The sequence below is a fragment of the Lissotriton vulgaris genome, chromosome 12 (assembly GCF_964263255.1).
Source record: "Lissotriton vulgaris chromosome 12, aLisVul1.2, whole genome shotgun sequence".
Classification (NCBI taxonomy): Eukaryota; Metazoa; Chordata; class Amphibia; order Caudata; family Salamandridae; genus Lissotriton; species Lissotriton vulgaris.
In genome coordinates, this window is record NC_141700.1 from 136,037,130 (window position 1) to 136,063,430 (window position 26,301).

General features: G+C 46.7%; 1 protein-coding gene across 1 annotated transcript in view; it reads left to right on the forward strand.

Moving 5' to 3' along the window:
* Window positions 1-422: 422 nt before the first annotated feature.
* Window positions 423-26,301, forward strand: part of ATP8B2 (ATPase phospholipid transporting 8B2) — a 470,208-nt gene continuing 444,329 nt past the window's right edge. The window contains exon 1 of the mRNA XM_086947594.1: window positions 423-549. The gene's annotated coding sequence lies outside the window, so the exon portion shown is untranslated. The remainder of the gene's footprint in view (window positions 550-26,301) is intronic.

The following is a 26,301-nucleotide window of genomic DNA, read 5'->3' on the forward strand; positions in this document are numbered from 1 at the left end:
AAAAACGGTCAAATAAGTCAGAACAGGTGTACTTTCATGTTTGTCCTTGTTGCCAGTTTCTTTGGAGCAGAGGTAAAAGTAAACGTATAAATTGACTGTCAGCTTCTACTTTTCAGGACTTAGGGCGCTTCTATGTTGCCACGTCATGAAACCCCAAAGGTATGGCTTCCCGGAATGTTTTTGCTGCAATGCCATCACCGGTTTAAAGGCAGCCAGGCACAGTGTAAACACGCGAACATCAAGTCCCTTGGAGCTGTCTGAAGGGCGGGTGCCTGGCCGCGCTTTGAAAAACTCCTGCTTCATAGACAGGGAAGAAAGACTAGCAGATAACGGTACCTGCTGCCGTCAGCATCGAAGACAGACTAGCGGGGCCTGCTCGCCCCTCACAGACGTGGCGGTGTCGCGTGTCGTCACTTCCGCGCCCCGGCAGCCCCTCCGCCCTCAGCTCCCGGATCCCCGGCGCTGAGGGAGAGAGTGGCGGCCGAGCTCAGCGCTCCATGCATGGAGCGGCGACCCCGCCCCTGGAGGGCAGGGGGGTGTCTGAATAAGGTGAGTAAATGATGCACATCCAGGAGGTGTGTACAAACTGCTCCCCGAAGCCACCACATTCACCGCGCCACTGGAAGCGATTTAAACACATCCCCTTGCCCACCCTCTGACATTCTGTTTCCCTCAGTTCCTAAATTTCTCCTACAACACACCTTTGTGTGATATGTCACTCCCTCGCGATACCTATAATGCCTTGTGGTGGTCCATCACGCTCCACCCCGATATCGCCTCCGAATCAATAGCGGCACACTTGTTATCCCTGTGACATTTACAACAATCCACATTATCAGTCCCCAGAGAGTAAATACAATTTCAGGATATGTGCAGCCCCGCGCTTAAAGGAGACCACTGCATGTGTACCACCCCCAGGAGTTGTATCTCTCTTCTGCTTTATGACAAGACATATCTCGGCACACTCCCCTTTGAGTACTTAGACTCAACCAGAGAAAATACACCACCCTTCCATTAACAGTTTTTGTCCCTTGCAGTTTTATATAACGCGAACTCGACTGAGCGCTTTACATGAGCACCAGTTACGTTACACAAATACACATTCATTTTTTTTTTTGGTAGACACGGTGAGATTGAGTAAATTGCCCAGAATCATGATCCGAGGCTGGAACCTGGTTCCTCGGCTCCAAAGTCGGCAGCTCTGGCCGTGAGGCTACACCTGGATGCTTCAGAATCCATGCCATGTCCTCTTCTACACCGATATGGATTTAGTGTTTATGTTTATTTCCCTAAGCACCTATTCAATCGATCCAGCACCATTAAGCCCCTTTTAGGACTTTCAATGCATGTGTTGTTGTTTTTAGCGTTTATGCAGTTCCCAACTTCCCACCCGTATGTTTCTAGCCAATACTGCTAGTGCACATCTAGAAATCCATAAATAATTAGACTAACCCTGCTAAAAGCAGCAATCCTTTGGCTGAATCTGCTCCCCCTAAAGCCCTCCCACCTTCGCGCCTGGTGCCACATTTATCACCTATATTCAGAAGGAAGTATGCGATTCTGCACTCGTATTGTTTTCCACATTATTATAGATTTGACACACTTAACCTCTCAAACCACGTTTGTTAGATGATTGGTTTTTGCTAAAAAAAAAACAGAAATTTGTAAAAGGAAGTCCGAATGACGTTCAGCCCAATGTGAGGAAGGTTTATAGAGATAACTAATCTCAGTTTAGCTGTAGACCACTATATCTAGGGACTAAAAAGTTTGTTTTTCCAGCTCTTGTTACCCTCTCGAATCAATGGAGTTGCATCAGTTATACTGGAAAACATGCTACGCATGTATTTGTAATTTAACAGTGTGGAAAAAGCGATTCGTTTCTCATCATGAAAATGTTTTCTTTAAATATGAATTACTGTTCATGTTTGCATCACATGCAGTTATCAAAGCGGCAGTTTATTTCAAAACAGAATGAAGCAGAGGAACTGAAACACATTGCATAATTTTTTTAATGTCCCTTGCTTTCAATCTTGAAGTGCCTCCTAGCATTTCTCTCCAATTTGGGTTAACTGATTAGGGGTCCTTCCGCCCACTAAGTCAGACGTCCTCCTGGCTTACACATTGAAACAATCTATTGTATTTTTTGTGGGGAGTAATATGTTTATGTATCCATAAAAAGAAAAGCAGCAGCTTTGTTAATATATTTTCGTCCCAGATACATTGTTTGATAATCTTCAGTATAAAAACTTTTATTTCATGTAATTTTTTTAAAGAAATTCGCTTTCCATCAGACTTATAAAAACGTTCCAGTCTTTTGTTACGTTTATATTCATACACATCTTAAGAGTTGCTCAAGGACCTTGACAAGTCCTTTATCTGTGTACAGGCCGTACCACGTGAATAACAGAAGCTCCTATTAAACTACACCTATCTTTGGACTCATCATATGGTACATGAGCAGCTCTTAAAATGCGTGTGACTATCAATGTAACAATAGTACTGGAAAGTTTTCAATACATGGAAAACAAATCTCCTAAAATTAAATCGTTTTTGTATCGAAGAATTTATATGTGGATGAAAGTTTATTGAGAATTCTGCTACTTATCTTTATTTATTGACATTAATATGTAGCTCTCCACAAAAATACAATAGAGCACTTTCTAGCATGATGTACAAATAATAAATATGTTACATATAACAGTAGGCAGATCTGTTGCTTAATGAAAACCGGTGCTCTTATAGGTTCTGTAGTAAACTAACCCCAGAAGCAAGAGAAATGTAAATTATAACTAGGTTTGCAGCATAAAAGGCAGACTTTATGTAAAGAAGTCTCCACATATCGGCTTGTTTCGCTCAAGTGCACCATATGCTTTGCAGAAAGGGGCATGTTTACGACCCGGATTGCACCATAGAACGTGGATCATGTGTGACGCAAACCTTAAGTGCGATTTAGGAAGTCCTTCAAGGCCACTTTGTGTGGCCCTTTTAGTAGCTCCTTAAATCTGGAGTAAAGTAATGCAACTCAAACTACTGCGTTGCCTTACACCGCCCTGGGAAGGCTGGTAAACCTGGGAATGTGCCAAAACGATACGGCTTCCCAAGATAGGCATACGTTACTTCCTCCTATGTGTGCTGCTTCCTGCAACACACATAGAAAGAGAAATGTCTCTCAAGGTTTGTTTATGTGCAGGAAGGTCCCCTTTCTCCACAAAAACAATCCTGCATGCAACAAAGGCACCTTTGCAACATGATGAAAGGGTGCCCGCGTTGGCACTAGACTGCCAAAACGGCACCTGCGCAGAAGAGAAGGCAGGAAGTGCCTCCAATAGGTTGCATTCCTGTGCTTTCCCTCTCAGGCAGCGCAGTAAGGTGACTTACTGAGCTACATTGCATAACAAGTTCGTAAATCTACACCTAAGTGTTTGCTATTTTACGTAAGGGCTGCTTTAATGGAATGGTGCTCCCGTAAATATGTAAGACTAATTAATTCATTCATAGGTTTTTGGTGAACGTGTGTACTTTTATTTTCTTAAACAATCCCAGTATTTTTCATACCACGGTGTATCCTTATGTACGTATGTGTATTAATATGCCAAACTACATGGATAATATTGCCACAGGCTGTGCTGCGTATTTTGCATTTTGTTGTTAAATTACCTGTCTTGTTTTACCACCCAATTTAGTTACCACTGCTGTATAATTTTGTTGTCCTGTAGAGCGTGCTTCCGTTCGCATTAGACGTTTGTAGTAACTAAGGCCCACGGTTATATATTTTTCAGACAGAAGTGTTTGTCTTGTTTTATTTAGTTTTTGCAGTCATTGTACAGCTTGCATATATAATATAGTTTATAAAGTGTTTAGCGACCCCAAGACATATTAAAGTAAAGCGATAATAAAGTCTTTATAAAGAGATGGAAGTACGCTAGGCTGCATTATTGTCTTTTGTGTGTTGGCCTGTGGACTATCTTTGCACTTGCAACTGAAAACGTGGATAGCCACCAATCACCAAAGCTCTCAAAACTCCATATCAGCACTGCTGTGGCACGGGTTTCATTGACCTTAGAAGATGGCGGGCTAGGTCGGCTACGGTGGTATTGTACTTTATTGAGGTTACCTCTGCATCAGGTGCATTGACCCAGCGGCTGGCTTATCGGGCACTGATTGTGTATGGATGTATGTTATCGCCTCGAGCTTCGTTCTGTGCTCTCTTTGCTTTCGAGTGTCGCCTTTGCCCCAGTAGACTGTCGCGCACCTCCTTCGAGGCGCGTGTTTGGCATCACTTCTGAAGATGTTTACCTGCCTCCGGGCTAGCCTACAGCAAGCCGCCTCTCCTTGGTGAATAATCGTCACATGGCTGTCTTGTAGTGGTTTTAGGTGGCGTTGTTTACCGGCTGCCAGCAAGGGGATTTTTGTCTCACGCCACATCTGGCTGAGGCTGAGCCCGTTAAAGTTTGCACCCTCAGCCACGGGTTCAGGTGCCTGGGTGGATGTGGACCCGAAACCCCTCCTCTGCATCAGTCAGTGTCTGAACCTGAAACTCGCCCATCACAGGTCACACGCTTCTGTGCATTGGGTGGGTGTGAATCCCGTACGGCCTCCTGTGACGAATCACTGGTTTCTTTTACATCGCGGTGCCAGACCCCGCCCCCTTTCTCCGTTTAATGCCCATACGTTCCGCCCATTTTCTCCCTTTCAAGGCTAGGTGTTTCTTTGCATCGATTGATGTGAACCCGTCCTGCCCACCATATTAATCAATTACAGATCCCTTTGCGTGGGGTATAAACCAGACAACCCCCAAATTCCTCCCCTTATAGGCCTTATATCTTTTGCATTGGTGGATGTCGATCTGATGATACCAGCGCTCCTTCCTTATCGACCACAGACTCCTTTGCAACCCGATCCCACCCCCACGCAATATTTCGCCTTTTAACGGCCATACGTTTCTTTACATCGGGGGACCTGCACTCGAAACCCTCCCCTCGTCTTATCTTCCACAGACTACCCCTGCTCCTAACAGCAGAAGACCCTGTAATTAGGGCAGCTGTTTTTGCAGCTGGGCACAGGTTTGTTTCTTCCTGTTTTGTACTTCCCCGTGTGTGTACTTGTGCATACAACATGTTCACGGTGGCGCCGTACTTCTGTTCCGACTCTTCCTCAATGCGGCTTGTGTTTTTTACTCGGTTGTATTTCTTGGCAGGGGAGAGAGTGGCAGGCCTGAAAGTGCCTCTGAGCTCGTCTGCACACTGAGCCTGTGTGCGCGGTTAGTTGAGGCCATTAGTCATCTTTTCTCCGGAATGAGTGGGACCTGTGTTAGGGTATGTTCACTTCTTCCATGCAGCAAGGAGACTTGAGTAGGTGGAGGAAAAACCTTGTGGCACAAACCCCCTTCTTCTTTGTGACTGTGCACACCAAGTCGCATTTGGGAAGAGCCCTTTATATTGCCTGATATTTTTCTTTACTACGAAATAGCCACTGATGTGCTGGCTCGCCATATTCATTGCATTTTGCGGAGCTATATAGGTTAGTGAAGCTCTGAGTCTCATTCGTTTAGAGGCACATGGTATAGGGACTGTCGCACTTATCACACACAATGGGACAACCTGGTCTAAATGTCTGCATTGAACACTGGTGCCTCATGGGCCACCGTTTCTGAATAAGGAAACCTTGCACGCTCTTGTGTCATGCTTCATCACCGGTAACCTTACCCTATCCAGGGAAGTAAGTACAACCAGGATGGACTCGGCCTTATTGTTGGGGAGTTCTTAATAAGTGTATTGGATAAGCGCAGGGATCCACGATGACATTTCTTTCGGGTTAAACCTAATGAGATGTCTTTACTAAGCGGCCACCTTAGGTGAGATTGACATTTAGAAGTAGGGGCTGTCCTACATTTCTAGGACTCGTAGCAAAACACAGTGACTGTTGCAGACACTGACCGCACTTTCAAAACGTATTTTAGTAGTGACTGGTACTTAAAGAAGAAAAAAAGGGAGGAATACAACGCCTAAATTAGATTCTTTATGTAGATACTTAGTTTATTTACAAATACATATATTGTGAACGGTTCCCTTTTAAGAAGCGGCAACATAGGTTGAATAGAGTGTGTGCTCTATCCTGCAGCGTGGAAATAGGCAGTTCTGACAGCCATGGTCGCCCACACCTGTTGTTAGTTCCTGCATGCCTTTGGCATTATTTAAAGCTGTTGTTCTTGGCAAGCACCGCTTTTATTAGTCAGAGGGTGCCAGGTTTTTCACTTGTCATCTGCATTCACTACTACAACATTAATTTCATAATTACTTTAAGTACAGCACGTTTGCCAAAACTGTACCACATCCAGTAGTCACCACAAAGAATTACCTTAGCAGGAGTTTAATGTTCAGGCCCTAATGCGTTTGGTGACTTGTCGTAGTTGAGAGCATCTGCATGAATATAACATGACGTTTATACACCCTTTCCTAGCTTACATGATGCTGTGTTAACTTGACAGGATATTTTTTGAACAGTGAATGCCAGGGAAGAGTTTCCTTGGGGGTTGTCGAGGAGCACTGGCAAATCAACTGAGCTTTACAACAAAATAATATTCATAAATCTATATATTTTTTAATTAGAATATAAAATAGTTTTTGCCAACCAGAGTTGCATACTATTGGTATTATTATGCCATTTAAAAGGAGAGTACTCATGAAAATACAGAATGCTTTTAATCTAAGATGTACTGTTAGCTATATTGACTATTCATTCGTGGTTTCCAAGGTTTGCTTAATGATGAATTAAAGGCAAAGAGGATAGTGTTTTAGTACCAGTGCCTGTTCTACCAGCTGTCTCTGTCTCCCAAGCCTTCTCTCACTGTCTGTCCTAGTGCCCGAATGTCAACACTGCCTGCAAGCTCCCTCACACTATGCATCCACGTTTCTCCTACTGGCTGCCTGGGACACACGTCTGGGCATACCCTTCCCACTTATTGTGAAAATGCAACACAAAAAGATGATGGATGGAATGTTGAACATTCACCCTCAGTCTCAGATATGGGTTTAGTCCATAGTTATTTTGCTCGCCTTGTGTTTGCTTTGTTTGACCTCAGTTGGCAGGGTTCAGGGGTGTAGAATTGAATAAAATAACCAATTGTCCATGGGGCAGTTTGCTTCACAAATCTTATTGTCCTGTAACAAAATCCACTTGTCCCTTTTGTGCCATGTAATGCGGCAACAAATTATGGCAGCAGTCTCATGATATAAGATCTCTGATATACCCTCTCTGATCATGCCAGGCTCATAACTTAGTAGGGTTTGTAATCTAGCCATTCCCTTATGTTGCCTCGTTTCCACAGATCTACATAATGGGGCTGAAGGTAGTGGTAAGCAATAGTTCCAGGGTTGGAATGCCCTTTTGAGTCCGTGCAAACCTACTAACTTGTATGTTTTAAGGATTTTCACCAACTCTTCTCTAACCTTTTCCCATACTGAGAAAGGTTGGAACTTAACTCCTGACCATGGCATATGTGAAACTTCTTTCTGGGTTGGGAAAAAAAGTGGTTGGAGGGAAAGTGAACTTGCAAACACTCAGATTTTTGCATGAGCAAATCTACACATGCATATTTGCTCATGCTAAAATGCAGTTCACAAATATTTTCTAGGAGTACTATTTATTGGCCTACTTCTGTAACTTTTTGTGAATTCACGAAAGTTGTATATCTGCACGTAATACAAGTACATATACCATGGGTGCACTTTTGAGACGTTCTAAAATAATTGGCCCCCTAATTAGGTCTAGCGTTAACCATGGCCTTTTACGTTTATTAAAATTTCATTTCACTCTCTCTGTCTATCAGCTGGATTCACTGTGAGTAACCGCATTCTGCTCTTTCACAATGAGCATATCGGCAAACAAAGTAGATTTGTTCAGTGCCATGAACTACGGTGGCAATGTGTGCTTTTTGAGGCCCAAATCTATTTTTGCTTTTGCCAATGTTTGTTATAACGGTGAAGGCCCGGCAGCTCCCACACTAATTTGGTTTTACAAAAACCATGCCAAACCAAGTCAGACATTGACAAAACCAAAATGCTGACCATCAATTTCAGACCTGCTGGCTTTGCCAGTGCATGTTTATTTTTATGTTTCTCACAATCTTATTGAAAATGGTTACACTGATTTTGCATTATGAATATCTTTGGGATATGCTGGCATAAATTAACACATTTTACTAAATGATGTTGCAAAGAAATGGTACGTAAACATTTTACAGTAGTATAGCCAAATTAATTTTTTCCTACTTGAATTTTTTAATGAACATTTCATTCTGTAAACAAAGACTCCTCAAGCTTGCTTTCAAGCCTCTGCAAATATATGCATCTAACCAGAGAGCATTCTGGGAGCATTATACATAGCCTCATATTGCTAAACTTTGAAAACATGTGTGCATATTTTTATACTGGAACCACTGCCAGTAGTACAGTCCGAGCTTACACCATTTACTTGGAGCACTCACCCTAATAATAAAGGCTCTGCATTAATGAACCATAAATACAAGTTTTAACGGCATTAACACACAGATATAAATATTACCTTAACTGCAGATATTGCTCTTCCCTGATCCATAATGTGTTACTGTAAGCTGGCAGCCAAAGTGTTTGTGCTGTAAGGGGTTAGGCCTACTCGTCCCAAGGACAAAATACACATTAAAACCTGTTGCCCTTGACCCCAAACAATATGTCCTCGGCGTCGTGCTATAGGAATTCCACATCCCTGCCATGGTATGCACAGATGTGTCCCTTGCTCACTTTGCCACTGGATTCCAGCTAGCTTGGCTGATGAGGGGTGTTATCCCGAAACCGGTACCCAAGATGCTTGTTTCCAGTCCAGGGAAGACCTGGCTTGAACTCGGGTGGCGAAGTGAGCTAAAGAACGATGATGGATTCAGCCCAGATTTGTGACTGGGGGTGGGCGTTTATAAAGTTTCAGCTCTCCGTCCATCATCTCCTTGTGTTTGCTTTTTTAATCTATTCTCATGTGCTTTGTCTATAGTTCTATTCTGGTCTAAGCTCTTATATACCTCTTTGTCTCCTTTGACTGTTGAGGCAGAGCTCAGCTAGTGGTCCATTCATATGCTTCTTGTCCCTGTGAATCTCTCGATCACTTCCACCTTTTTCCTAAAATCATGAATTGTCCGGTCCACCTATGACTGATGGAATAATGTAGCTTTGGATGGGACTCATCTGTGGGACTGTTTTATGGTTGCATTATCTATCCTGCGTTTTATCACTAGCATCATACATGTCATTCCAGTGCATAAAATTAACATAGTTTGTTTGCTTTTGGTATTCGTATGCATTCTCTTGGTGTGGTGACAAGTTCTCTAACACTTGCACTGGTTAGATCCTGCTGCTTTTTAGGTTTCGCCTGGCGTCCGCTGCGCAGCAGCGTTCGTGCTGGCGAAATCTTTTGAGAAGCAGTATGTGGCTTTGTCCCGCCTCTCTCTTCCATTGGCTAGATCCATAAATGGAGGCTAGCCATTGGAAGAGAGATATGTCTGTCATTGTTCGAGGCGATTCATGGGCGTTCCGTACATTTTTTCCCTCTCCGCCCCTTTTAAAACGTCATGCGGCGGTGGGCGTTTCTTTTTTTTTTTTTTGCAGCCTTTTATTTTGTCATTTGCCCCGACCGCCGCCGGAAGAAGTCGTCCTCTGGTGAGTGCTTGCTGCCGTCCTGCCCCCCCCCCCCCCGTTCGTGCTTGCTGTCCTGCCTTCCCCCGCCCCCCCTCCCGCTGTCCGTGTCTCCGTTCCCACCCCCCCTCCATTGCTTTTTAGGTCTCGCGCCTGCGATGCATATGGCGAAGCCATATGCCATCGCGCAGGCGCGATACTAATGCTGTCGGGTCTGCTTCCCAGGAGACAGGAGATGTCACGCGCACGCTCTGGAAAGCGATCGGCGCCAGCCGCGCGCGTGCGTTTCCCAATCTCCTGTCTCTCTGGGAAGCACACAAGCATGCCCAGCAAGCCCCGCCAAGGTAACTTTGAAATAATCTTTATTTCTTGTTTTCTATTCTAACTGGTCAGCATGTTCTTTCACAACCGTATCCTTCTCTGCATATTTCTGTCCGTGGGGCTACAGAATGCCAAACATCGGAGGTTTATAGCCTTTCCTAGTTTCTCTTAACTTCTTCCCACACACTTCAGCCTTTCGTCCTGCCTAAGCCGCTCACACTTTTACCCTGCCTCCCCCTCCGCCCATCACAACATTCTTGCAGGTCTCCCCCTTTCACCACTGTCAGCCATGCCCTACGGCTCCACCCGGGCTCCCTCTACTCAACCACACATCCTTCGACCATTGGACCGTTCCACTCCTCCCCCCACCCCTTAACACTTTCCAACCGCTCATTCCTCCCCAAGTAGTCACTCCTCCGCTTTTCATCCCTCAATTTGTGCACTCACCCATCAGCCCTCCGCTCCCTCCTGCAGTCCCCCATCCACTTATCGCTCTCACCTCTGCACCCACCTCTCTCACTTTTCTTAACTGCTTCTCCTAATCATCTCGCCTCCTCTCTCTCCATTCTACCCGTCAATCACCCGACCAGGACTCTCGCCGGTCTATCCGTCAGTCCCTCACCTATCCACCGATCCCTCACCCATCTACCCTTACGGTGTCTATTACTACCCCAAACATCTCTTCCCCACCCGCTTGTTTCTTTCTCAACTCATCCACCTCTACCTCCGCACTGTCCCAATCCGAACTCCTCGGCCACTGTTCTTTATTTCTCTCACTCATCCGTCCGGTTCCTTTCCCTCTCCTGGTACCTCACACTATTGTTACTTTCTTAACTCTGCGCACTGTACCCCATCCCCAGCCTCCGCACCCCGCTCCTATATGTCACATCCACCTCACTATTGTCTTCCTCTCATCTTTGCACCCTCTTCTCATCACTCACCCTCCACCCATCTCTCACTTTCACCCTCTCCCGTTTCTCATCACCTCCAACCTCTTCTCACCCCTCCGCCCTGTTCCCACCTCACACCCTCCACTTTGTTTCGATCACTCACCCCTGCCCCCTCCCCCTGTTCCTATCTCTCACCCACCATGATTATGCTTGTTTTTCTTTCTGCTGCATGGTGGTGGGCACGCCCAAGGGGTTACGTAAAAAAAGACCATGCCCTTCCAGAACCCTCACCATTGGAGCTGTCTTATAAGTAACAGCGACAGGGTTTCACATTTTATCTGAAATGTCTCCTTAGAAAAAAAAAACACATCTGTAGTGGACCAGAGGCGTGATACGCCCACTGCGGAGATCTTTGTGGTCACACCTACAGGCTCCAACCCTTTAAAACACATGTGTGGGGGACTTTCAGCCACAGGTTCCAACGCAGGTAAAACATCTGAGCGGGTAGCCCCATCTACAGTGTGCAAGTAGCATGTTACAATGCGAGTCACTGCTCAAAGTTTCATCTTACCTCAGTTGATAAAATAAGCACTACTGCGTTGATTGGTAAAACCGGTGGCTATACACTATTTACGAAGGTTAGGTAGGAAACTGCAAAATCGGCGGCAGTGGCTCGCGCAGAATCAGTTTTTTAGGTGTATCTATATTACTTTGATATATTATGTTGTCAAAAAATCGAAAATAAACACGTTTTCCTATAAATGCATTTATCTACCTACCAGCAATCAAGCAGTTGTTTTCCAGTCTCTGTCACCGTGTTCATATAGGGCAGTCGTAACCTATGTAAACCCATTGATTTTATTTTTGTTTAAATGTAAATCATTCCATGTCAAGCCGTGTGCTTCCAGCCTGCAGGCGGCTGCACCGCTCTGCGACCAGACGTTTGAAGCCCATGTTTTGGGCCAAGCAGAACCCCGTCACATTTAAACACAGCCACGTGCATTGGAAATAAATAAAACAACAGAATGAGTCTTGTGACCCTAGAACTGGATGTACAGACGATTCAAGGGCTTCCAAGGGGTTTATAATCCTGCAGTGCCGGTCTAAATCTAGCTGCTATGAAGTGCAAATGCGTCATTCATGCTGAAGTAACCAGGGCCTTCCACACATTGGACACTGCGCTGCCTCACACAAACTGCGCTGCCTCACACACACACACTGCGCTGCCTCACACACACTGCGCTGCCTCACACACACTGCGCTGCCTCACACACACTGCGCTGCCTCACACACACTGCGCTGCCTCACACACACTGCGCTGCCTCACACACACTGCGCTGCCTCACACACACTGCGCTGCCTCACACACACTGCGCTGCCTCACACACACACACACTGCGCTGCCTCACACACACACACTGCGCTGCCTCACACACACACACACTGCGCTGCCTCACACACCCACACACTGCGCTGCCTCACACACCCACACACTGCGCTGCCTCACACACACACTGCGCTGCCTCACACACACACTGCGCTGCCTCACACACACACTGCCCTGCCTCACACACACACTGCGCTGCCTCACACACACACTGCGCTGCCTCACACACACACTGCGCTGCCTCACACACACACTGCGCTGCCTCACACACACACTGCGCTGCCTCACACACACACTGCGCTGCCTCACACACACACTGCGCTGCCTCACACACACACTGCGCTGCCTCACACACACACTGCGCTGCCTCACACACACTGCGCTGCCTCACACACACACTGCGCTGCCTCACACACACACTGCGCTGCCTCACACACACACTGCGCTGCCTTACACACACACTGCGCTGCCTTACACACACACTGCGCTGCCTCACACATACACTGTGCTGCCAACACACACTGCGCTGCCTCACACACATACTGCGCTGCCCTCCCTCACACACACTGCGCTGCCTCACACACACACACACACACTGCGCTGCCTCACACACACACTGCGCTGCCTCACACACACACTGCGCTGCCTCACACACACACTGCGCTGCCTCACACACACACTGCGCTGCCTCACACACACTGCGCTGCCTCACACACACTGCGCTGCCTCACACACACTGCGCTGCCTCACACACACTGCGCTGCCTCACACACACTGCGCTGCCTCACACACACTGCGCTGCCTCACACACACTGCGCTGCCTCACACACACTGCGCTGCCTCACACACACTGCGCTGCCACACACACACTGCGCTGCCTCACACACACACACACACTGCACTGCCTCACACACACACTGCACTGCCTCTCACACACACACACTGCGCTGCCTCACACACACACTGCGCTGCCTTACACACACACTGCGCTGCCTTACACACACACTGCGCTGCCTCACACATACACTGTGCTGCCAACACACACTGCGCTGCCTCACACACATACTGCGCTGCCCTCCCTCACACACACTGCGCTGCCCTCCCTCACACACACTGCGCTGCCCTCACACACACTGCGCTGCCCTCCCTCACACACACTGCGCTGCCTCTCATACACACCGCGCTGCCTCTCATACACACACACTGCGCTGCCTCACACACACACACTGCGCTGCCTCACACACACACACACACACTGCGCTGCCTCACACACACACACACACACTGCGCTGCCTCACACACACACTGCGCTGCCTCACACACACACTGCGCTGCCTCACACACACACTGCGCTGCCTCACACACACACTGCGCTGCCTCACACACACACTGCGCTGCCTCACACACACTGCGCTGCCTCACACACACTGCGCTGCCTCACACACACTGCGCTGCCTCACACACACTGCGCTGCCTCACACACACTGCGCTGCCTCACACACACTGCGCTGCCTCACACACACTGCGCTGCCTCACACACACTGCGCTGCCACACACACACTGCGCTGCCTCACACACACACACACACTGCACTGCCTCACACACACACTGCACTGCCTCTCACACACACACACTGCGCTGCCTCACGCACACACACACTGCGCTGCCTCACGCACACACTGCGCTGCCTCACACACACTGCGCTGCCTCACACACACTGCACTGCCTCACACACACTGCGCTGCCTCACACACACACACTGCGCTGCCTCACACACACACACTGCACTGCCTCACACACACACTGCGCTGCCTCACGCACACACACACACTGCGCTGCCTCACGCACACACTGCGCTGCCTCACACACACACACTGCGCTGCCTCACACACACACTGCGCTGCCTCACACACAGTCACACTGCGCTGCCTCACAAACACAGTATGGAGCCACACACTGCTGTGTGTCACTCACACTGTCCTATCACACACACTGCGCTGTTACACACACACACTGCCCTATGACACACATACTACACTGCCTCACACACACACTGCGCTGCATCACGCACACACTGCCCTGCTACACATTGCACTGCCTCACACACACTGCGCTGCCTCACACACACTGCGCTGCCTCACACACACTGCGCTGCCTCACACACACTGCTCTGCCTCACACACACTGCTCTGCCTCACACACACTGCGCTGCCTCACACACACTGCGCTGCCTCACACACACTGCGCTGCCTCACACACACTGCGCTGCCTCACACACACTGCGCTGCCTCACACACACTGCGCTGCCTCAACACACTGCGCTGCCTCACACACACTGCGCTGCCTCACACACACTGCGCTGCCTCAACACACTGCGCTGCCTCAACACACTGCGCTGCCTCACACACACTGCGCTGCCTCACACACACTGCGCTGCCTCACACACACTGCGCTGCCTCACACACACTGCGCTGCCTCACACACACTGCGCTGCCTCACACACACTGCGCTGCCTCACACACACTGGGCTGCCTCACACACACTGGGCTGCCTCACGCACACACACACTGCGCAGCCTCACGCACACACACACTGCGCAGCCTCACACACACTGCACTACCTCACACACTGCACTGCCTCACACACACTGCACTACCTCACACACTGCGCTGCCTCACACACACTGCACTGCCTCACACACACACTGCGCTGCCACACACACACACACTGCGCTGCCTCACACACACACACACACATTGCACTTCCTCAAACACACACACGCTGCCTCACACACACACGCTGCCTCACACACACACGCTGCCTCACACACAAACACTGCCTCACACACACACAATGCGCTGCCTCACACACACACAATGCGCTGCCTCACACACACACACTTGCCTGCCTCACACACACACACTGCACTGCCTCACACACACACACACACACACACACACACTGCGCTGCCTCACACACACACACACACACACACACACACTGCGTTGCCTCACACACTGCGCTGCCACATAATTACCCAGCTCTCAATGCAACATACACTCTAAATACCACTCAGTGCCACATAATTATATGCTACATAGTTACACTGCACTCAATGCCATATACACTCCAAACAATACGACTCAGTGCCACAAAATTACATATTACATATTTACTCTGCACTCCATGCAACATACACTCCAAATACTACTGAGTGCCACATAATTACACACCACATAATTACACTGCACTCAATGCAACATTCACTCCAAATCCCACTCAGTGCCACATAAGTACACTCTACTGAATGCAACATACACTCCCCATATTACCACTCAGTGCCACGTAATTACACCCCATATAATTACTCTTCTCAATGCAACGTAAATACACTTCACATAATACCACTCAGTGCCGTATAATATGCTACATAATTACACTGCACTCAATGCAACATACACTCCAAATACCACTCAGTGCCACATAATTACTCTACTGAATACAACATACACTCCCCATATTACCACTCAGTGCCACGTAATTACACCCCATATAATTACTCTTCTCAATGCAACGTAAATACACTTCACATAATACCACTCAGTGCCGTATAATTACACACCTCATACTTACACTACTCAATGCAACATAAATACACTCTATCTATCTATCGCACTTACTCTATCTATCGCCATCACTCTATCTATCTATCGCCATCACTCTATCTATCACTTCGCCTTCACTCTATCTATCACTTCGCCACAGCATCACTCAGCACCACCACAGCATCACTCATGGGAAATACAACATCACTAGGCGCTACCACAGCATCAATGAACGCCACAGCATCACTCGTTGTCACCACAATATCACTCAGCGCCACCACCGCATCAATCTGTGCAACCATTCAATAACTGGTTCAAATATGTTCTCTCAATGTTTCAAGCTTTATTACAAATGTCATAAAAAGATGTTAATATTTCACTTCTGTTCTTGGATTTTCGTCAAAATAAAATACAATTAACATAATCTTCACAATTTTTTTTACAAAAGTTTAAGCTATTGCTATTATAAATTACAATAACTTTTATTTAAGTATTAATTATTAAAAAAATGTAAAAGCCATTGTTATTTGAAATATCAATACATCTAAGTCACGTAAATACAACACATATTGCATTACAAATGCTATAGGTGTCACATTTGCAAACGTTAGAACTATTGGCATTGTAAATGACAAAGCTATTAAATTTGCTATTTTCAAAACCAACACATAAATAAAAAATGTGTCATTTACAATACCAATAGCTCAAACTTTCCTAATGCGAGACCTATTGCATTGCAAATGCTTGTTTATTGTTCCTTTGGGTAATGTCCGCGCTATATAAATATGCCCTAAATAAAAATAAATAAATAAATACTGCTGTGCTGGTCCTTTCGGATCTCCGACCCTGCTGCCCCATCTCTAGTACCTGCGGAAGTCATTCCTGTCCGTTGCAAAGCCATAAGCTGTCTTTGAGCTGGAGGGGCGCAGTGTGCTCTGGCCAGTGGTTTTGTGTTACCTGTTTTCGTTAATTTTGGTAGATATGTGTGTGTTTGGTGCGTGTGTTTAGTTTGTATTTGGTGTTTTGCCATACGTGTCTTGTATGCTAAACTGCATTGGTGCGCCTTTGAAAGTTTATAATTGTGTTCAATGTATGTTTTGGGTATGTGCACATGTCGTTTTGATATGTACATGTCTATGTGACATAAGAGTGTTCCGTGTGTGTCGAATGTATGCATTATGTATGAGTGATTGGTTGTGCTTCTATCGCTGTGATTTGTGTTGCATATGTTTGTAAGTTTTTGTTTGTGTTTTGTGGTTGTGTGCCTACCCCGAATGCACAGGAATTTGTATTGTTATGGGCGTGTGTTGTAAAGAAAGTCTTGACACCAGGAAAAGGTAAGAAGAACCTTTATTCTGTCACCCAACTCTCCAGACTGTCAGGTGAGTCCCAACATTCCAAAGCTGCCTCCAAGGGAACATACCAACAGGAGGAAGTCCGGAGGGGTGGGCGGAATGTGCCACTAATGATAGCTTAAGAACCTACTTAGATTGCAGCAGCGTGCATGGTTTGATTGCTGTATTTGTGTGCTTCGGTGAAGTATTCCTGTAATTGTGTTTTGGGCTCACACGTCCTTTTGAGTGTGTGTACTTTGAGTGTGCGTGTTTGCGTGAATGTTGGGTGTTCATGCTGGTGTTGTGCTGTTTGAGCGCCTTACTTCTGTGGCCCTGTTTGTGTGTGCGTGTGTGTGTGTATGTGGCAGAGAAAGTGACGCGGGAGCAGGGATGAGGTGTGCCTCGGCCCAGGGGCAGCAGAGCTGGCCTTGTTTCTGGCCCTGCAGTCCCCTCGACACCACCCCAGAGCTGACATTACCGCAGGCATTATCTGTGTAATTGGGTTTGCTCGGTCCATCTCAATGGGTTTAAGGAAACGCGATAACAAGGACACAATGGATTGCTTATGGAGTGGACCTTGGAACCTTAAGATTAGGGACAGGGGTAATAGGCATCACAATTTGATTTCATTCCCCTGCAGGCAATGACACTTTGGGAGCTCGGGGTTTACTCCCATGTGGTAATTTGCTTCACACCTCTTATTTTCGCAAGGGAAACAGACCCTACAGCTCACACACAAGATTTGGTTTAGTTTATGTTTGCTTCAGTAAGTATGTTAATGGGAGGCCGAATATGCCAGACCTCCTAGCTAGAGTGGTGTACGCATTATTCACACATTCAAACTTTAATACACTTGTGCATTCTTCCACAAATGCGCACAGACACACACTTACACGAGTGCACATGCACGAACACACACGTACATTTTGGTTTATGATTGCATAGATGAGCAGGAGAATGAGTTGCTGACATTTGTTGCATATTGACACCAGCCCTTCAAGGCCTTTTGCACACTATCTCTCTCTTTCACACACCTACCCTCACACGTGCACGCACCACTTTCAACACATTGCCGTAGATACAAACATATGCATTCTGACATTCACTTGCTTTCACTCATGCATGCAGTAAACATTGTTTCTGGTCCATGATTGCCTCAGAGGACATGATGAAAAAATCCTTGCAGACCAACGAACTAGAGTGGCACATACATTTTCATGCCTTGTGGCTCCATGCATATGCACACTCACTCACATGCGCACATTCATACACACTCGTGAACGTTCATTCACACAATGATCATGCACACACACCCGTGCACCTGTGCATAATCACGCGCACACACACCTACAAACACACACACTATCACTCAGGGAGCTCCTAATTGTCAGCAAGCTCTTTAATGACTGCAACTTAAGGCAGGGTTTTTGATCCTTTGATAAGAAGGAGGTTAGTTATTGTTAATCATTTTTACTGTTTGCGAGAGATTAAGCTATTGGCATTGTAAATGGCAATGCCATTTATTTATCTGTTTTCAAAACCAACATATAAATAAAAAAATTGTCATTTACAATGCCAATAGCTCTAACTTTTACAAAGGTGAAACCGTTGCACTGTAAATGCTTGTTTACAAAGCTTTACACTTTAAAATCGGCATGCGCCTGTCTTTGCTTAGTGCAGTGAACTGTCCAAAGATTAGTCTGCTACTGGTTTCTAGTTTATCGCATACTGTGCTGATTTTGTGATTAGCTGTCTTTGATTATTTTTGGCATGCATGTAAGGGAAGCATACAATATGAGAGGAATGCAAACGCCAGGTATCATTCATGCAGATAGAGTTTATTTGAGACGTGCAGATGACAGATAATACAAAATTATCTATTTAAACAAGGTTCTTATATCATGTAATGAATGACTTGTCCAGGGTTTCCATAAGTGGTTCTATTCTTGTTTATCTTTTGATTTTGCTCTTGCTCCTTATCATAGAGACGAAAAGTATGTTTGACAGCCAACACGTTTTGCCTCCTTAAGATGTACAGGCCTGGGGAGTTTTTAAGTCTCTCAAACAGTAAACAGTTAGTTGCATGGCAAACAGTTTCCAGTTATTGAAGGTGAATTCTTCAAATAGATGTTCAGTATGATCGATCACTCTTGGTCATGCAGACTTTGGCCACCTGGCAGATCATAAACCACAGTTTACTTTTTCATGGAGACAGTGGTGACCAGAGCTCAGATGCCTGTAGCGTCAAATTTTTAAAAGTAGCCTCTGCCATTAGCTGAGCTTTGTTGCTCTCAGCAACTACTGTTAAGTACCGTCTCCGACAATTATGAATGAGCCTGAGCCATGAGTGAGGGCATATTAAGAGGGACCAAAAATGTATATTTTATTGTTGTTTGGCATCTGGTAGCCATAACACCCAGCTACTCCTTCATGGAAAAGGAAGGTCTGACAAAAGCACAGGGTCTTTTGTGATAATGTATACAGCCCCACATTTTTGGAGCCTCTGCTACTGGCCTAAACTTCTTTTTTTTATGGTGGACTGGCAGTGGAGAAAACCGTGGCTCAATAAGGCCTCTTAAACACGGTGGTGGGACACATATACAGAGGAAAAAGGGTTTATCAGCAGAGCCAGTATGTGTGATAGTCTTGATTTTCCTTTCTTCTCTACACCAGCCTCTCCAAGCAGGCCCATTGCTTGGTCCTCACAATACCCCCCAAAAATGTGCATCACACCTCTCATAGTAACAGATGTGACTGGGCTACTGAAGAACCGGGTTCTCCCCTTACTGAGGTTAGATAATGAATCCGACCAATATTAAGTTCTGTGAATGCCTGTCCAGAAGTTTAAAACCGGAAAGTCACAGACCATCATTCTTATTTGTACACTTGAGAGTGTTTGCACTGAGTTTATCCTGACAACTGTAAAACATCTAACAGAACAAAGATATTTAAAGCTTAACGTTTATTCCATGCAGCTCAACAAAAGTTTCCATGGGCTGAACTGAAACACTGTTGTTGGGATGGTGTTGGGTTGTGATGGGAATTACCCCAGCATCGAATGGGAGAGTACCTCTTCCCTGAGTCCCTGACTGCATGCAAATCTGGTATCTTGACTTTGTTTAGCCCTAGAGTCCCGCTACTTATGCATGAGTTCAGAGCCCTTGGCTTTTCTCCCAAAAAAATAAGATCCTGGACCTTTCGTTTTATCTGGCGTAGTGGATGACTTGAAAACAGGGAGTGGACTGCTTTCCCTGTCATGGGTGAATCTACAGTAAAGTGGTGGTGGCAGCATGCCATGTTTATAGTTTGACAAAGTACAAGGGAAACCCAACTTAGCAATTGGTCAGGGACCTTGGGTGCATATACTATTTCAAAGAACAATGGTCCCCAAGTAGTCAGAGATAGTCGAGAGAAATAAATATAGATCAAAATTGGAATCTATATTATCTGTACAGCCGGACAGGGTTTAATAACATATATCATAGTGTAGTCAATTGTCTGTACAATATCAAGTGGGACATGGCCTGTGTCCTACTACCACACGAAGACAGGTGTGACATACAAGGGAGGTGTCAGGCAAGAGAAGGCAATCTGCATACAGTCAAAGTTTCGCAGATTAATGATTCAAGAATACACTATTGTGACTTTCCATATAATATAGTCATATGCAGCCACAGAAAAGGGCTTCAGCACTGGCCGCAGTGTAAAAGAGCACTTTGTGCACCTCCATGCAGCCTGTGCCATGCATCACATGGTGCATGGATGTGTGTGTGGGGGCACTACATATGCCCCCTGGGCCACCTTGCAGTTGCCCACGACAGACGGGTTCCCTGTTTGTGGCCCCCAAAGTCCCTTTCTGACAACCTTTTCAAGGTGGTCAAGCTGCCATGAAAAGGCTGTCTGAAAGGGACATCGTAATTCCGAAGGCGGTGCCTGCCTTGGCACTGCCTCCATTCCGGATCACGATTCTGACTGCCGCCCCGACCAGGTTCACTGATCCTGTCTGAAGCAGCGGTCTTCTCCCCCACCTGCCTAGTATCCAACTGCCGGCATTGTAATCTGTGGACGGACCCAAGGGCTGTCTGTCGAGCCGACATCCTGTCGGCTGTTTTCTGATCGACATTGTAATGAGGCCCTAAGTCAAAGCTGCAAAAAGACCGATTGAACTGAACGCTTGGTGAAATGTTTCCTGAGAACATAGCCAGAAATATAACTCTCTGTTCGTCGGTACTCTAATCAAATTGTTCTGTATTTAGTTCCGCTGTAAGATTAAATAATTTTTGCTAAAGACCAGCGCTGAGTTAATGTCTGTGTGAAAGTTGAGTTCTGAGCTATTGCACTCTCATTACTTCTATGAGAAACCTGTGTCTGCTCGCCCTCACTAATGTTTGAGCCAAGTCTAATAAGGGTTGTATTTGGCCCAGTTTGCAGAGCCTTTGTAGGACCACCCCCGCAAACCAGTTGCAACAAGTCCAATCATCCTGTCGCTGCTCTCAAACGGAGTCTGACACATGGATACTGTTTGTGTTAAGTTGGCCGTGTTGTATGTTATACATGAATACTATTGCTTCAACGGGCTTGTTGAATATAGTACTTGTTCAAATGCCATGGTCTCCCCACAGTTGTGCCCGCCACTGGAGACAATAAACCTTTCGGGAAAGTCTCCCATGAATTTTTACTTTCCTCTTAAGCTTGTTGCCCATGTAATCTTAATTTCCGCTAGCAAAACACACTTACTTATGTGAATAAGCACTTTATGAATTGTTCACATTAACGTTGTGCTCTCCATGAGGTACTCGACACCATGGCTCTTAAGTACATATGTAAAATAAAATCATACAGCCATTACTTTGATGAATAAGGAGGCCAGTATTCTTTTATTTTTAACTTTTTTTTATATCTTTATTCGATTGTTTGATGCAATCATAAAAGTACAGATAAAAATATCGTAAATACATAGTTACATAAAAATACAGAATTTCATTATATTCATTTAAAACCAGTTAATTAAGAAGATAAAAACAATTTCATTTATAAAGTGCAGATTAAGTGTCCCTACGTTTCCTGATAGTTATAAAAATGTTTAGGAACAAAATTGTTCTTGATACAGATACATGATTGTCCAGAGCTTGAATGCTAATCATCGCCACACGACAATGGCGAAGTCCTAGCTCTCTTAATAAAGGTAGTAAAACAATTTTACTCATTTCGTCATAAAATGTACAAAAAAAGAAATACATGAATCGTACTCTGAGGAGAGGTGTTATCACAGGGACAGAGTGGTAGCTCATGTGTCCAGTTGTTGATCGTGGGAAAGCTAACCAATCTATGGAAGATGTTAAATCTGAAACGTGTGAGCAGAAATCGCTCATAAGTGCTTGTTACATATATTAAATAGGGCTGAATCTTAAAAGTTGCTAAAACCAGTTGATGCTGCTGAATAGAGGATGTTAGGACCTCCGCAGCAGTCCTATTGGAATCCAAAAGTTATACACTCTTTCTTCAAGTTTTTTTGAGAAATTGCTGAGATATCAGAGGGATTCTGTAAGTATTCTTCTCTCCCGATATCTTTAAGAAAGTTATGTACATACTTAACCCATGGGATTTTTATGGCACCATCCAATCTCAGTATATCTGTCAGGACATCTCTGTTTAAATGTGTCGCTTCTTGGGTCCAGACTCTGTGCCATAGTAGAACTGACTCTATTTTAATAAGATCAGTAATGTAAGATAGGCCAAGTTCTGAGTTGAAATTGGAAGAGCTTTTAGGAACTGCCAGTATGTATTTTAAAAAGGTATTTTCAGGCACCTGGATGGGTGTGGGGTTAGCAAGACCCCACACCCCACTGCCATAAATAGTGCCGGCTGCACACTTAGCTTTGTAGATTTTAATAAATTCCACGGGGGGTCTTGTTCCTAACTTGCTAGAAAAGATTTTGAGAGCGGCAGTAGATCTTGAAAGCTCAAGCTTTTTAACAGAAATAGCTTGAGACCACGTCTCATTTTAATGTCAAATTTGTTTTATTGAATTCAAAAGCAGAGAGAGGCATTACAGAACAGCAGAAGCATGGCAGGTGCATAAAGCGTGCGAGACAGACAGGCACGTCTTCTCTAGAAATCGGCAAGAGAGCAAAAATAATACACCAACAAAGGGATGTAGAGCCTGTGCTGTAACCAATGTGCCAAGTGAAAGGGTCAAATGACCAAAACCCGAGAAGCCCATCCCCCATCCCCCCTCCCCCTTCCCAACTCCCCCACCCTCCCTCCACCCCGACCAGTATGCCTTGCGCAAAAGATCTGTGGAATGACACTGCCGGAGCCTCGCTTTGAAGGGCGTTGAAACTCACTGTGGGTTACGCGGTGGCTCCGTGAGTGGCAAAAGGCGAAGATACTTGGGGCATGTGATTTCATTAAATTCTTTGGACAATAAAGATAGAAGTGGTTGCCAGGTCTTCTGAAAGGAGTCTATGGAGTGTGTCAGGGTGGCTTGGATGCGCTCCATGCCTAAAGTGAACCATAGTTTGTGTAGCCAGCCCGTGTGGGTAGGGGCAGTGGGTGAGCCCCAAAGTGACAGGATGTGCTGTGACGCTGCTTGCATGGCGATGCCCATTTGTTTGCAGCGCGTGGACCGTAAGGGGAATGTGAGCGCATTGGGCAAGCCTAAAACTGCATATGCGGGGAAGCGTGGAATTTCTGTCTGGAAGGTAGAGTCAATGTCATCCAGGACTGTCTTCCAGTAGTCCCGGACAAAGTGGCAGTCCCACAGCAGATGAGTCAACGTGCCCTGCTCACCGCATCCTCTCCAGCACATCGCACTTCGAAGAGGGTTGCCCCGGTTAAGTCTGACCGGAGTGAGGTGCCAGTACATGGCGAGTTTCATTGCTGATTCCCTGGCAGCAGTGTTACGGGTGGTATGTGCCGCTCTGTAGTAAATAAACCCCCATTCTTTGGGAGACAATGTCCTGCCAAGCTCCGATTCCCAGCGCTTCTGCCCTGCCGTTTTGTGTGGGCTGGGGGTCGGAGAGAGCATCTTGTAAATATCAGAGATAAGGTGTCTGTCGGTATCTCTGGTGAGCAGCCATTTTTCGAACGGGTCAGTAGCCGATACATCAAGGGAGCACGATCAGGGTGCGTCATCCAGTGACGAAGTTGGAAGTATTGGAACATGTGAGGGTTGGCCACCCCATAGTCTTGCACTATGTCGGCAAGAGAGAGGAAGCTTTCGGATTAAAAAAAGAAGCCAGTGGAGCGGCATTCCGTGCCGCGCCATTGTGGAAAGGCGCGGGGGTCGTTGCCCGGCGGGAAATCCGGGTTGTCTAGAATCGGAGTGAGTGGGGACGGGAAAGACGTCAGCTCTCTCTTGACCGCCACTGCGTCCCAAGCTCTCAAGATGGTGCGCATGATGGGTGAATGAAGGAGATATTTTGGCCTATGTTGACGGGCGAGGAACGGTATCTTCCATAGGGAGGTCTGGGCCATCGCCCTGTCTTGGAACAGCCACCTCTTTTCGGATTCCGGCCTGTACCATTCCACCAAGTAGCGGATTTGCGAGGCGCGGAAGTACTGTAGGAGGTTGGGGACCCCGATGCCACCCTCATCCACCGTCCTGTATGCGACCTGTTTGTGCAGGCGCGCACGCTGTTTTCCCCAGATAAACTGGTGGAGAGCGGTTTGCAGAGTCGACAACGCCCCGGCCGGCGGGGGGATCGGTAGGGTCTGAAAGATGTACAAGATCTTAGGCAAGGTTGACATCTTCACCGCCGCCACACGGCCTAACAGGGAGAGGGGTTGTTTTGACCAGCGGGCAAGGTCAGCTTGGATCTGGGAGGTGAGCGTTTTATAATTAGGGATGCCGTCTCAGCAGTGTTGGAAGTGAGGGTGATTCCCAGGTATGGGAGTTGCGAGGAGAGCTGGAGGTCGCAGCCAAAGGTTGGTGCAGGGGTGCGTGAATGAGCATTGCTGCCTAGGGGTAGAATCAAAGATTTCCCCCGATTGATCTTGAAGCCAGAGATAGCTCCGAATGTGTCCAGCTCCTCTAGGAAAGCGGGTATGGACCGGGATGGGTCATCAAGAGTGGCAATGATATCATCAGCGTAGAGGCTCACCATGTGTGGTTCACGGCCGAAGGTGATGCCGTGGATGTTAGGGTTATCTCTCAGTTTCTGTGCCAGCGGTTCCACGTAAAGGTCGAATAGGAGGGGCGAAAGAGGGCACCCCTGACGCGTGCCCCGCTGTATCTCAAAGGGATTAGATTTAAGACTACCTAGGCGGACTCTGGCCTGAGGATGATAGTAGCAGGCCGCAATCCACGATTGGAATCGATCGCCCAGCTGGTAATGCTGCAGGACTTTTCGCAGGTAGGCCCAGTCGACACGATCGAATGCTTTTTCTGCGTCTATGGCTAGCAGAGCCGAATCCGAGTCCTGAAAGTGCGTTTTGTCTATCAAATGCAGGAGTCTTTTTGTGTTGTCACTGCATTGGCGGTTTGGGACGAATCCTGATTGATCTGGTTCGAGGATACCCGGCAGGCAGGGGCCTAGACGTGCTGCTAGTATCCCAGTGAATAACTTCAGGTTGAGTAGTGAGATGGGACGGAAGGCTGAGCAATGTGTAGGACTCTTACCCGGTTTTGGCAACACCACTATGTCCGCTGCAAGCATGTCGGGGGGTATGGAACTCGGGCCTTCAAACGAGTTGAACAGCTTCGTAAGTGTCGGCGCCAGAAGTGGGCCAAACAGTTTGTAGAAGCCCGATGAGAAACCATCAGGGCCCGGAGATTTGAGCGGCTTTAAGCGAGAAATTGCAGTCAGGACCTCGTCCTGTCGAATGGGAGCGTCCAGGGCATCCGAAATCGACTTGGACAGTGGTGTGATACGCGCGGAGCGTAAATAAGTATCTATGTCTGTAGGTGGTATTTGGTCTTCCGTATATAGTGAAGCGTAAAATGAGCGGAAGGCGTCAGCAACTGTCGCCTCGTCAGTGATGGTCTCCCCAGATTCATTCAGGAGAGTGGTGATTTTGGAGCGCTGGGTTTTGGCTTTTAGGGCGCTAGCCAAAAGGCGCCCAGTGCGGTTGCCTCCCACGTAGTAGGAATGGCGGAGCCTG